Source organism: Aricia agestis, chromosome 1 (assembly GCF_905147365.1).
Source record: "Aricia agestis chromosome 1, ilAriAges1.1, whole genome shotgun sequence".
Lineage (NCBI taxonomy): Eukaryota > Metazoa > Arthropoda > Insecta > Lepidoptera > Lycaenidae > Aricia > Aricia agestis.
The window spans coordinates 26,987,431-26,998,543 of NC_056406.1; positions in this window are offsets into that span (position 1 = coordinate 26,987,431).

Consider the following 11,113-nt stretch of genomic DNA (forward strand, 5'->3'; position numbering starts at 1 on the left):
CATATGTATCCTGACCGCTGGGCAAAGATCACCACAGAATGGGTACCAGATGATGGACGACGCCGCCGTGGCCGGCCTCGAAAAAGATGGCGCGACGTTGGCCTACGGCTGCGTTGGATCGAGAGAACTGGAACACTTTGGGGGAGGCCTTTGCCCAGCAGTGGGACAATACAGGCTCTTAAAAAAATTATATACATGTATACATGTACGAGTATCTACATCAAATCTCCTTTCGACGACATCGTTCCGATCCGACATAATAATTGGATTGGACTGTACAACTCGGATTGGACTGTACAACCTTGGATTGGACTGTACAACTCGATGAAATTTGATTGAAATTATACTGTATACCAAAATATTGATTGTCACAATATAATGACGTAGACTTCCTTATTGAGTGATGGAGCGTTTTTAATCGCGATTTTGAATTTGAAAACAAATACCCAAGTCCACACACAGTTCTCAATATTACGTATTTTTAGCATTTGCATTTTCGTGTTTATCATATTGTATCCGTTACCTTGGTTCGGCTTACTTCCGCAAAATCCACGGCACTTTTGAGATGACAGACCTTGACGTACTAGTTTTACCACATAATAGATAATAGTAGTTTTACTTAATATAAAATATAATAATTGAAGCAGGTACATATAAATTGAATTATTAATTAGAGTCCGGGTGCCATCGATGTTCTCATACAAACGTAATACCAAGATCATTTCCCATACGAGAATATTTACCATATTTGAGTTATTATCAGCTTAAGATAGTAATTACCTAGGTTCCTGTACAAAGATTCACTGCAAAATATTTACATACCAAAAAATATGAACGATTACAATTTAGTATGTGAATATTGTAATCGTTAATATTTTTGGTAAATGGTATGTAAATATTTTGCAGTGAAGTTTGTATGAGAATGTCGATGGCACCCGGACTTTTAGGTTTATTCCAGAGGACATTATGCTCTATATGGGGTCCCCTCGTGACCACGGCCGTTGCAACACGGCCGAAACGTCGAGAAAAAGTATGTACTCGTAGTAGCATTACTACTTAAATAAGTCGCGTTAAGTCCCGATTAAAAAGTTTCACGACATTATGCTCTCGCCGAAATGCAGGTTTTTGCAAAGAAAATATAATTAGTACTTACTAATAATACCGGGGTCCGGGGATAATTAAGCTTATTGAGTTATTTTTATGTATCCGTGCTTCACGATATCTGTGTAAATTAATAGAATGTACAAAAAAAAATACACGAGCTATATTAAGGAAAATTTATTTGCAACTTTTAGAGACAACTTTTAATTAAAACCTCTAATTCATTATTATTATTTAGTTGCTTACTGTAGAACGACATATACACCGGTTTTTATTAATAATATTATCAGTAGTACCTACAAACCAGAAAAGTATGATGCAGAAGTTAGAACGACTAATTATATTTTTGGAACGAAGTTCGATATCGCGCGTTCGGCGTAAAGGTGGCTAGACAGAACGATATATTTTGACCTCGTCACTTTTATTAGTACCTGTATGGCAGGGGCAGAGGGCGTTGATAGTATTCCTGTGCGTCAACTAGATGGACAGAACTTAAACACGCAAAATAAAAGTTAACCGCAACAGAAATCTTTTCAACCTAGACCTAGATCGTTTTTTCTCCTAAAATATTTCATGAAAGCACGTGCAGCCATTGATAACGATTATAATTTGATAGTTAAGAAACCGATTACTTGATAATATTAAATATAAGACTATTACGTCTTGTTAATATAACACTAGATAGAGTAGATAGTCTTTCACTTAAAATTACACTTTGATAAGTGATAACTATACATTATACAAGCTCTTATGAATTGTATTTACAGTTCATAAGAGCTTGTGTTGACGCTTAAACGGCTGAACCGATTTTGATGGGTATGCTTTGAAACCCGGGAAAGGACATAGGATAGTTTTTATTGATAAAGGAATTTTGACGCGACTGAGTTGCGGGCGTCATCTAGCAAGTGATGCTTCAATATATATTTTTTCAAACAATAGCCAATTCTGTTAGAAGCTGGGTACACAATGATGTAATGATTGCGCCCGAGATACATATAATAATAATGAATATATGATAATAACAATCGGTGATGCTCCTGAGTGCGCACGCTAATGACGCCGAGCTTGCAGGCTATGTTGCAGGTCAGCGTTGTGAAAAGTGATGCACAAAGTTGAACATAAAGACGACGGCCTGAGAGGTTATAAAACAATATTTAAATCACCTGCTTTACATAAAGTGGCAAGTGGAGTGGTGTAAACATAACTCTGTCTAAACTTAGAACAGTCGCGGTTTTACGTATTAAGCAGGTATAGCTAGTTCGGTCTACAATGCAGACTCTAGTCTCTACATGTAGACATGAATGACCTACGAGATTTTTAAGACTATTTACGATACGTGACGTCGAGCATCGTTTGGCCTTTAATTAGTAAGGATAAAAAACTGGCGTGCGGCTCGTCGAGCGAGCGCTGTCGTTATTTCGCAGTATAGCAGCGGGGCGAGCAGCCGCGGCCGGCATGCTATGTGATTCCGCACTTTAAACGCCACCCTCCCCTCGCTAGTCGGGTAAACGGCAGTGCCAAGTCATGATGCTGGAGATCCTCATATACTTCCTGTTCGGTGCACTGTTCTTCGTCGCGTTTCTGGAGCTGGTGCGCTCCTACTGCCGCGAGGGACCCGCCAAAACCAAGCTGAAATGGTTCGGTACGTATTACGTCAACGATTTGAATATTCTAAACTTTCTGGGTCGATCTACATTATTTATGTTTATTGTATTCCGATTTCCGACTTTTTTCGGTAAAAATATTGTGTGCTAATTACGTTACGTCGGAGTAATAACGAGCGATGCGGACAAGTGACTTTTGCATTATAATGTTAGGCATTAATAGGCTTATTTAAGAGCTCACCTGACTCTAAAAATCAAACATCGTCCTTCTCTCTTTACACTCACGCCCGTCTTTCATATGCCAGGTGAAAAAGGACGGCGCGGAATCATCGCCGAGTCAGTTTTACTTGAATAAAAGACGAACTATAATGATTATGAAAAAAGTGTTTTGAGCAAATTTAGGTTTTATCAATACCTTTTTAGATATTAAAAAATATTAAAGAAAATACTGCAAACTTCGAAGATTCAAGCAAAAATGTGTCTAAAACAAGGTTTTTTGTAAAAAAGAAACTATCGAGCATTTTTTGAGTAATCGTGTTTTCGTCTTGAGCATTTAATCTTTATGAACTGAAGTTACTTGCGTCAAAAAATCAGTTTTCTAGACCTTACAGATTTTGAGATCTAGGTTAAAGTATGTAGTCAAGTTAGGGTCATATTAATGTTTCTTCTTCGAATATGATATATTCGTGCCTTCGATTCTATGTATGACGAAGCGAACGTAACTGAAAATAGTGACTGTTAGTGAAGATACGAGTTCTACGAGTCGTTAACTAACTTAAATCCAATAATCTTAACACAAATAAATATGCGACTAATTTAGAAGATACTGTACATATATATTGTATTGTAGTATCATGAAAAAAAACAATGACGAACTACATACTTATTTACGTTAAGGTTAAATTCGATGTCCGATTACGAACAAAGTACGATTACGAACAACGTTAGGTAATAATTTGCAGTCTCCAAAACATAATGTCTAACATACTGCCCCACTCAGAGACGAATGTTAGATAATCATTAACTAAATAAAGAGTGTGACAGATAGCGTATGGGGCTTATGTCAAAAATTTTCATATTTTAATTACAGTAATTAAGTAAGTATAAGTATAAAATTAATATTGGTCTCTGAGTGTGGCAGACCAACCAAGACCAGACCAACAATAACATTGTGTACCTCGATGGTTTTTGCTTGACCTATCTTATTATAATTATTAAGTATTTTTAATCAAACATTCGAAAAGTAATTTTCAACCAACCTAATACCGTCCATACAATTATTATTTTGTAAAAAAGCTCATAGAAGTTATAATAAAACGTACGTATATTTCAAGTTTGTATCTGTCATACAACCTGATTATCCATACTAATCCATACTAATATTATAAATGCGAAAGTATCTCTGTCTGTCTGTCTGTCTGTCTGTCTGTCTGTCTCGCTTTCACGCCAAAACTACTGAACCGATTGCAATGAAATTTTGTACACAGTTATTCTAGAGTCTGAGAAAAGACATAGGCTACATTTTGATGTGGGAAAATATCTTATTTCCATGAAAATATCGATGAAAATTAATTCGCATTGCGCGTGGCCAGCGCTCATCCCGGGGGTCCTGGGTTCGAGTCCCGCAGGCGGAACAAAAAGTTTTCAATGTTCCTGGGTCTTGGATGTGTATTAAACTAATATTTCAAAAATCTTAAATATATTAATTTATGTATAATATTATAAAAATCCAGAAATATATCGATGCAATGAACATTTTAGTTCTAATATGATTCAACAGATGGCGTTTTATTTTTTACTTCATTGTAACATAGAATTAATCATACTTATAATTAGTTATTATGTTTTTGTTTATAGTTTTTAATACGTTAGAATAATATGTTTAATAATATTATCACTTGGTATAATAATAATCAATCTATCTTATCTTATAGAACTCCTACTGCATTTCTAATATAATATATTAGAAATGCATGCATTATGAATGAATGAATGAATGAATATACTTTATTGTGCACATCACAGTTACAAACACACACATAAAATAAAGAACATATAAAATGAAGAGTTGACAACAGAAGGCGCTCTAAAATAAAGGAGTTCGAGTGTACCGTGTTGGCCTGTATTCCATCCAGAAAATATATCAATGCAATCAACATTTTAATTCTAATATATGAAAACAGATGGCGTTTTATTTTTTACTTCATTATTGTAACAGAACTAATCATACCTACTTTATTATATATTGTTTTTATTGTTTTTATTCATAACTAGCTGTTGCCCGCGACTTCGTCCGCGTGGACTTTAGTTTATAGCGCGCGGTGTCAACAAAATTTGTGTCAAATTTAAAAACTTTTTAAAACCCTGGTAACTGGTACCCCTCTTAGGGCCGCGCTACACCGGAATGGCAGCGCTGAAAGTGCTCGCCTCGCCGCTGCCATTCCGGTGTAGCGCGGCCCTTAATTAATCAAAATACCCAAAAACAGCTGTGCAGTGTGCACATAATCTATGCTAATATTATAAATGCGAAAGTATCTCTGTCTGTCTGTCTGTCTGTCAGTCTCGCTTTCACGCCAAACGCCAAAACTACCGAACCGATTGTAACAAAATTTTGTATACAGATAGTCTAAAGCCTGAGAAAGGACATAGGCTACTTTTTTACTGAAAAAAAAGGGTTGTAAGGGGGTGAAAATGCGTAAATTTGTTCAAATTAAGTTAGTTCCAAAAATTCATAATAGATGGCGCCGTGCGTCTTCTACATATGTAGAAGACTTTTGAGCAAGCGCTCAAAAGTCTTTCTATAAGAGGTGGTATCATCTTCCATCTAAGTTTCGATTTTTTTCGATTGTTGATCTATTCTACGGTAGGTATTAAATAACTCAGTACTTTATCTGTGCAGTGACGTAACCTTAAACCTATCAATGATAAATAGTTTATGGGTAAAGTTGTGTAATTGGGGGGCTAAATAAGCTTTAAAATTTGGCATAAAATATAAAGTTTAATATAAAAAAATGAAATACTTATTGTGTGCACACTGGACAGCTGTATTGATTTAAGGGGTACCAGGGTTTTTTTATAAAAGCTGTAAGGTTGTGCCCACGGAGTCAGATATTAAACAACCTGATCCATTCAAATCTACTTTATTACTGATCGATAAACACTAATACAATGCACATTATATACTTAGGTATACTACAATATGTATACTTAAGACTTACACACTACAAAGCATTTGACACCAATTTTGTTGACATCGCGCGCTATAAACTGAAGTCCACGCGGAAGACAGACAGACAGACAGACAGAGATACTTTCGCATTTATAATATTAGTATAGATAATATTCTAACGTATTAAAAACTATAAACAAAAACATACTAACTAATAAGTATGATTAGTTATATGTTACAATAAAGTAAAAAATAAAACGCCATCTGTTGAATCGTATTAGAACTAAAATGTTCATTCCATCGATATATTTCTGGATTTTTTATAATATTATACATAAAATATGTTTAAGATTTTTGAAATTTTATTTTAATACACATCCAAGACCCAGGAAAATTGAAAACTTTTTGTTCCGCCTGCGGGACTCGAACCCAGGACCCCCGGGATGAGCGCTGGCCACGCGCAATGCGAATTCATTTTCATCGAAATTTTCATGGAAATAAGATATTTTCCCACATCAAAATGTAGCCTATGTCCTTTCTCAGACTCTAGAATAACTGTATACAAAATTTCATTGCAATCGGTTCAGTAGTTTTGGCGTGAAAGCAAGACAGACAGACAGACAGACAGACAGACAGACAGACAGACAGACAGACAGAGATACTTTCGCATTTATAATATTAGTATGGATATCATAGTTTTTTCCTATGTACTCCGTACAACTGCAATAAAATATTTCAGTAATAAGATGGAGGAGAGAAACTATATTCCCATAAGACTTTAATGAAAACCGGTTTTCATTAAAGTCTTATGGGAAGACAGTGAGACCATTATGTTTTCTATTCAATTTTTTATTGAAGACAATAGCTGGCAAGGAAAATATACCACTGAAGCAGCTGCAAAGTTTATGCAAAGATTCAAACAAACAAAAGAAGAGTATGTATGGAAGTTGGATAAAAAGCCAGAGACATGGTCGAGAGCTTCCCACCGTGCGGCAGTAAGTACGAAGTAGTGATAGAGCAACTCGAACAAAGGTTTGCAAGAGATGAGCTAGTCATAGAGCACTACGTTAGAGAGCTGCTTCAGTTAGTACTTTCACAATCTAAGGGTGTGACAAGATTGCCAATTGCATTATTGCATGATAGAATAACAACGCATGTACTAGCATTAGAGAGCATGGGCGTAACGCAAAATAAGTACGCTGCGTTTTTGTACCCACTAGTGGAAGCCGCCTGCCGCCATCACGCATAGATGGCAGCAGCGAATCAAACTCCCTGAGCGATCTGCTTTTATTCGTCAAGCGGGAAGTTTTTGCAGATGAACGGATACGTTTAGCGAGGACTTTCTCTGCGAAATCTGCGGCCGGACCATCGACATGCTGTTTTATAGCAGCGGATAACAAACAGAAGCCGAAACAGATTCCATCTAAAAAGGCAAATGCTTGTATATTCTGCGACAAAACTTCACACCCAAGCTCTGAATGCCCGATAGCAGTTAACCAGACTCTGGAAGAACGTTGGGAGATCATAAAGCGAAAGAAGGCTTGTGCAGTTTGTCTGAGTACTGGGCACTACTGGAGGCACTGTAAGCGCAGCATAAAGTGCGTAATTTGCGCCAAGCGTCATTTACCAATTATGTGCAGGCTCATTCACAAGCCAGGTAAAACTGACGAGGATAAGGTAACTGACAACTCGGTTTTAGTCAGTCAGTCTACGACAGACAATGTTTGGAGACACAAAACAATGGGCGTAAGAAACAAAGTAAAAGTCAAAAATAAAAAGTTTCTAGTAAACGAGAACGAGAAATATGAGGCTACAGATAGAATGGCGCTTTACAGTCCCTACAGCCTCATGGTGAGGAGGAGCTGGGAGCGATCGTACTATGAAGGAAGTACTTCTTCGGTTCCGGTCACTCGTGCTGGTCGTCTCGTTCGCCCCCCTGTCTCCTGATAGTTTTAAGTTTTTGTTTAACTATTTATAGCTTACTCTTAGTTTAAGTTTTGCATATTCCTCTGCACTTACTGTCTTTTGCAACAAATCTAAGTTGCGTGTTGGAAGGCGGGGAGTATGTTGCGGATTGTATATAAAAGAGTTTTGCTAAGTTTTTTAAATTATTGTTTTTTCTATATTATGACATTTTAGACATTTACTTTTTGCTGTGAGATTTTTTCCTATGTACTCCTTTACGTCCGTGTGTACTCCCACAAAATATTTTAGTAACAAAACTGTGGATGTTTTAATACATTAATAATTTGAAGAATATCCACAACAAAGGATATAAATGCAAAAGTGTGTCTGACTGTCTGTCTGTCTGTTACCTATTCACGCCCAAACCGCAGTACCGATTTTTCTAAAAATGACCTATAATAATTAACAAAACATTTTGGCCAGCCTTTGGTACCATCATTCATCATCCACATAACATGTGACTATTTTATATCGGTTTTCTGTGAGTACGTGGTATTTGTCACTCATTGCTCTCTTATGATGCTTAAAAGGATGATGCTAGCCAACCTTAACCATATTCGCTCGCCTTGGCGCGCCATACGCGGCGCTCGCAAAACTCGGCGGCCAATTATTATAAAAATATATATTTACACACGGTGCTGCTCGGCAGTTCTGTTATGCTGGAACTTGGCTTAACACGCTACCGCGTGTCTAGATGTATTCATTGCCAATTCGATCTTGCTGAATCTTAATTACTAATTGGTAATTATTAGCCGCAATTGGTTATAAATTATAATATTGAGGGCCAATGCTCATGTTAGTAAAAAAACGGGCAAGTGTGCGTCGGAAACGTGCGCGAAGGGTTCCGTACCATTATAGAGCAAAATCCGGCTAAAAATTGTGTTTTTTGTATGGGAGACCCCTTAATTTTTTATTTTATTTTAATATTATTATTAAATATTAAAGTAAGTACACATATAACTAAGAATTTTGAGAAAAAATCAAGTACCTACCTGTTGCCATTATTGATGTAGAGCAAAAAAGCCAAAAAAATCACGTTTGTTGTATGGGAGCCCCCTTTAAATATAAATTTTATTTTGTTTTTAGTATTTGTTGTAATAGCGGCAACAGATATACATAATCTGTAAAAATTTCAACTAGCTGTAACCGTTCTTGAGTTACAGCCTGGAGACAGACAGACAGACAGACAGGCAGTGGTAAATATACTTGTGTGTGAAAAATTTTTACGAAAATTATTTAAACATTTTTTTAATTTACAATGCGGACGGAAGTTCTAAAAAAATTCGTTAGATAGCATTTTTTGTTGAAAAAACTTTAAGTTAAATTTCCAACCGGAGCGGATTCTTTGAAGTGTTCGGAATACCTACACCAAAAGTTTTTTAAATTTTTAAATTAATATTTAAGTAATACCTTAAAAAAATAATCAGTGTGACGTGCTCGGTTTTAAAGCCGCGCGCGCTACCTAAAAATGCCGCGCGGAGGCTTACTTTCAGCGTTAAATTAAAATTATAAATAATTATAGAGATGGAATTCCGGGAGTCGGGATTTTTTTTATGGAAATTTCCTCCTCTTTAAGAATCTTTTTTTAATTTCTTAAATGTTAATAGTTTCGAAGTTTTTAACAAAAAACTTAATACCTTTTTTTGCAACATAATTTGCTTATAACTTTTGCAATTTTTTGTGTGCTAATACACGCTTCCGATACATTTTTCTAGACGTCTTCCCGAATCTAATGAGCTGTCGCACGTATTTTTAAGACCCTTATCTCTATATTTCGCCATTCTCAACTTATCGCTCAGACTAATAGTCGATCAACTAAAAATTCGGCGGAGTAAGGAACTTTTGAACCGAGATGATGTTGTTAGTAGTGTAAAACACAATATTATAAATGTACATTCATTGAACATACAAAATTTTAAAATAACTAGCGGTAGTTGCTACGCATAGCTGGGCACCGTTAATCAAATAGTTAACTTCGTTAATCGTTAATCCGTTAAAAAAATGTTAGCTTCGTTAAACGTTAAAGCGTTACATTTGGGACGAATTAACGCAAGTTAACGTTAATCGTTAATCCGTTAATATGTGTAATATGGCCTTGTTGTAACTTATATCATTGCGTTAGTGTACATGTTACGCTCAAAGACCGAAAACGCTCAGTGAGCGAAAAAATGGCTCACAACGCGTTGTGGTAATCGAGAAAAGCCATGACGCATTCTGAGCATTTAAAAACAGCCACGACGCGATCCGTGTTGTGGCCCTAATGAAAACGGCCACGACGCGTTCTGAAACCAGGTTAGTTACCACACGTCAGCCACGAAACGAATTTCGCTATGTGGTATTTCTGTGATTACCAGAACTCGTCGTGGCCGTTTCGCTATGACCACAACGCGTTGTGAGCCATATTTTCGCTCACTGAGCGTTTTCGGTCTTTGAGCATAACATACATACAAAACCTGTTGGTTTAAGGTTTTGGAAGTTAAGATGTTAGGGACAAAACAAAATACTCCTATAATTATTGTATTCTACCTAACTAAATTATACTGCACTCTTCTTTATCAACATGCAAATGATTTATAATAACAATAAACAAATCACTCTCTCTATAAGCACCGGCGCTGAGTAATCATATGATAAAACGAAACAAATCTCGTCTTACTCGCATGCGCCTGAAAATGTATCTAGTCTACGAATAATAAAAACTAGTTTTTGTTATTCGTAGTAACTAGTATTGTTTTTGTTTCGCTACTGCCGTGTCGCGGCGCCGCGCTGCCCGCCCGCTTGGCACTTGTCGTTTCATACTAACTGTCAGCACCTTTTTTCGCGCCGCGTCGCGGTGTCGTGTGGTAAATAGTAGGCATTGGATTAACGATTAACGGACTTCTGCATATTAACGGAAGTTAACGAGTCCCTTAATGTTTTTAAAAGTTAACTTAAAAGTTAATCCGTTAATCAAAATGTTAATTTCGTTAATTAACGATTAACGGATTAACGAGTTAATGCCCGGCTATGGTGCTACGTAAGTACGTAACCCTATATTGCGCGTGGCCCGACACGCACTTGGCAGGTTTTTATGTTTCGCAATCTAGTTTTGTGTTAGGAAGCTAATATCGAATTTCGCATTCAACATTGTAACGTGTGTCAGGTTTCGCAGATTTTAATTAACATTATGATACCCCGCCGAAAGTCCCCCCAGACCATCAAACTCACCGTTCACTTTCGACATCACGGTCTAGGCTCTAGACCCAAAATAGTTACCTCTAGCCCGCTAGACGTG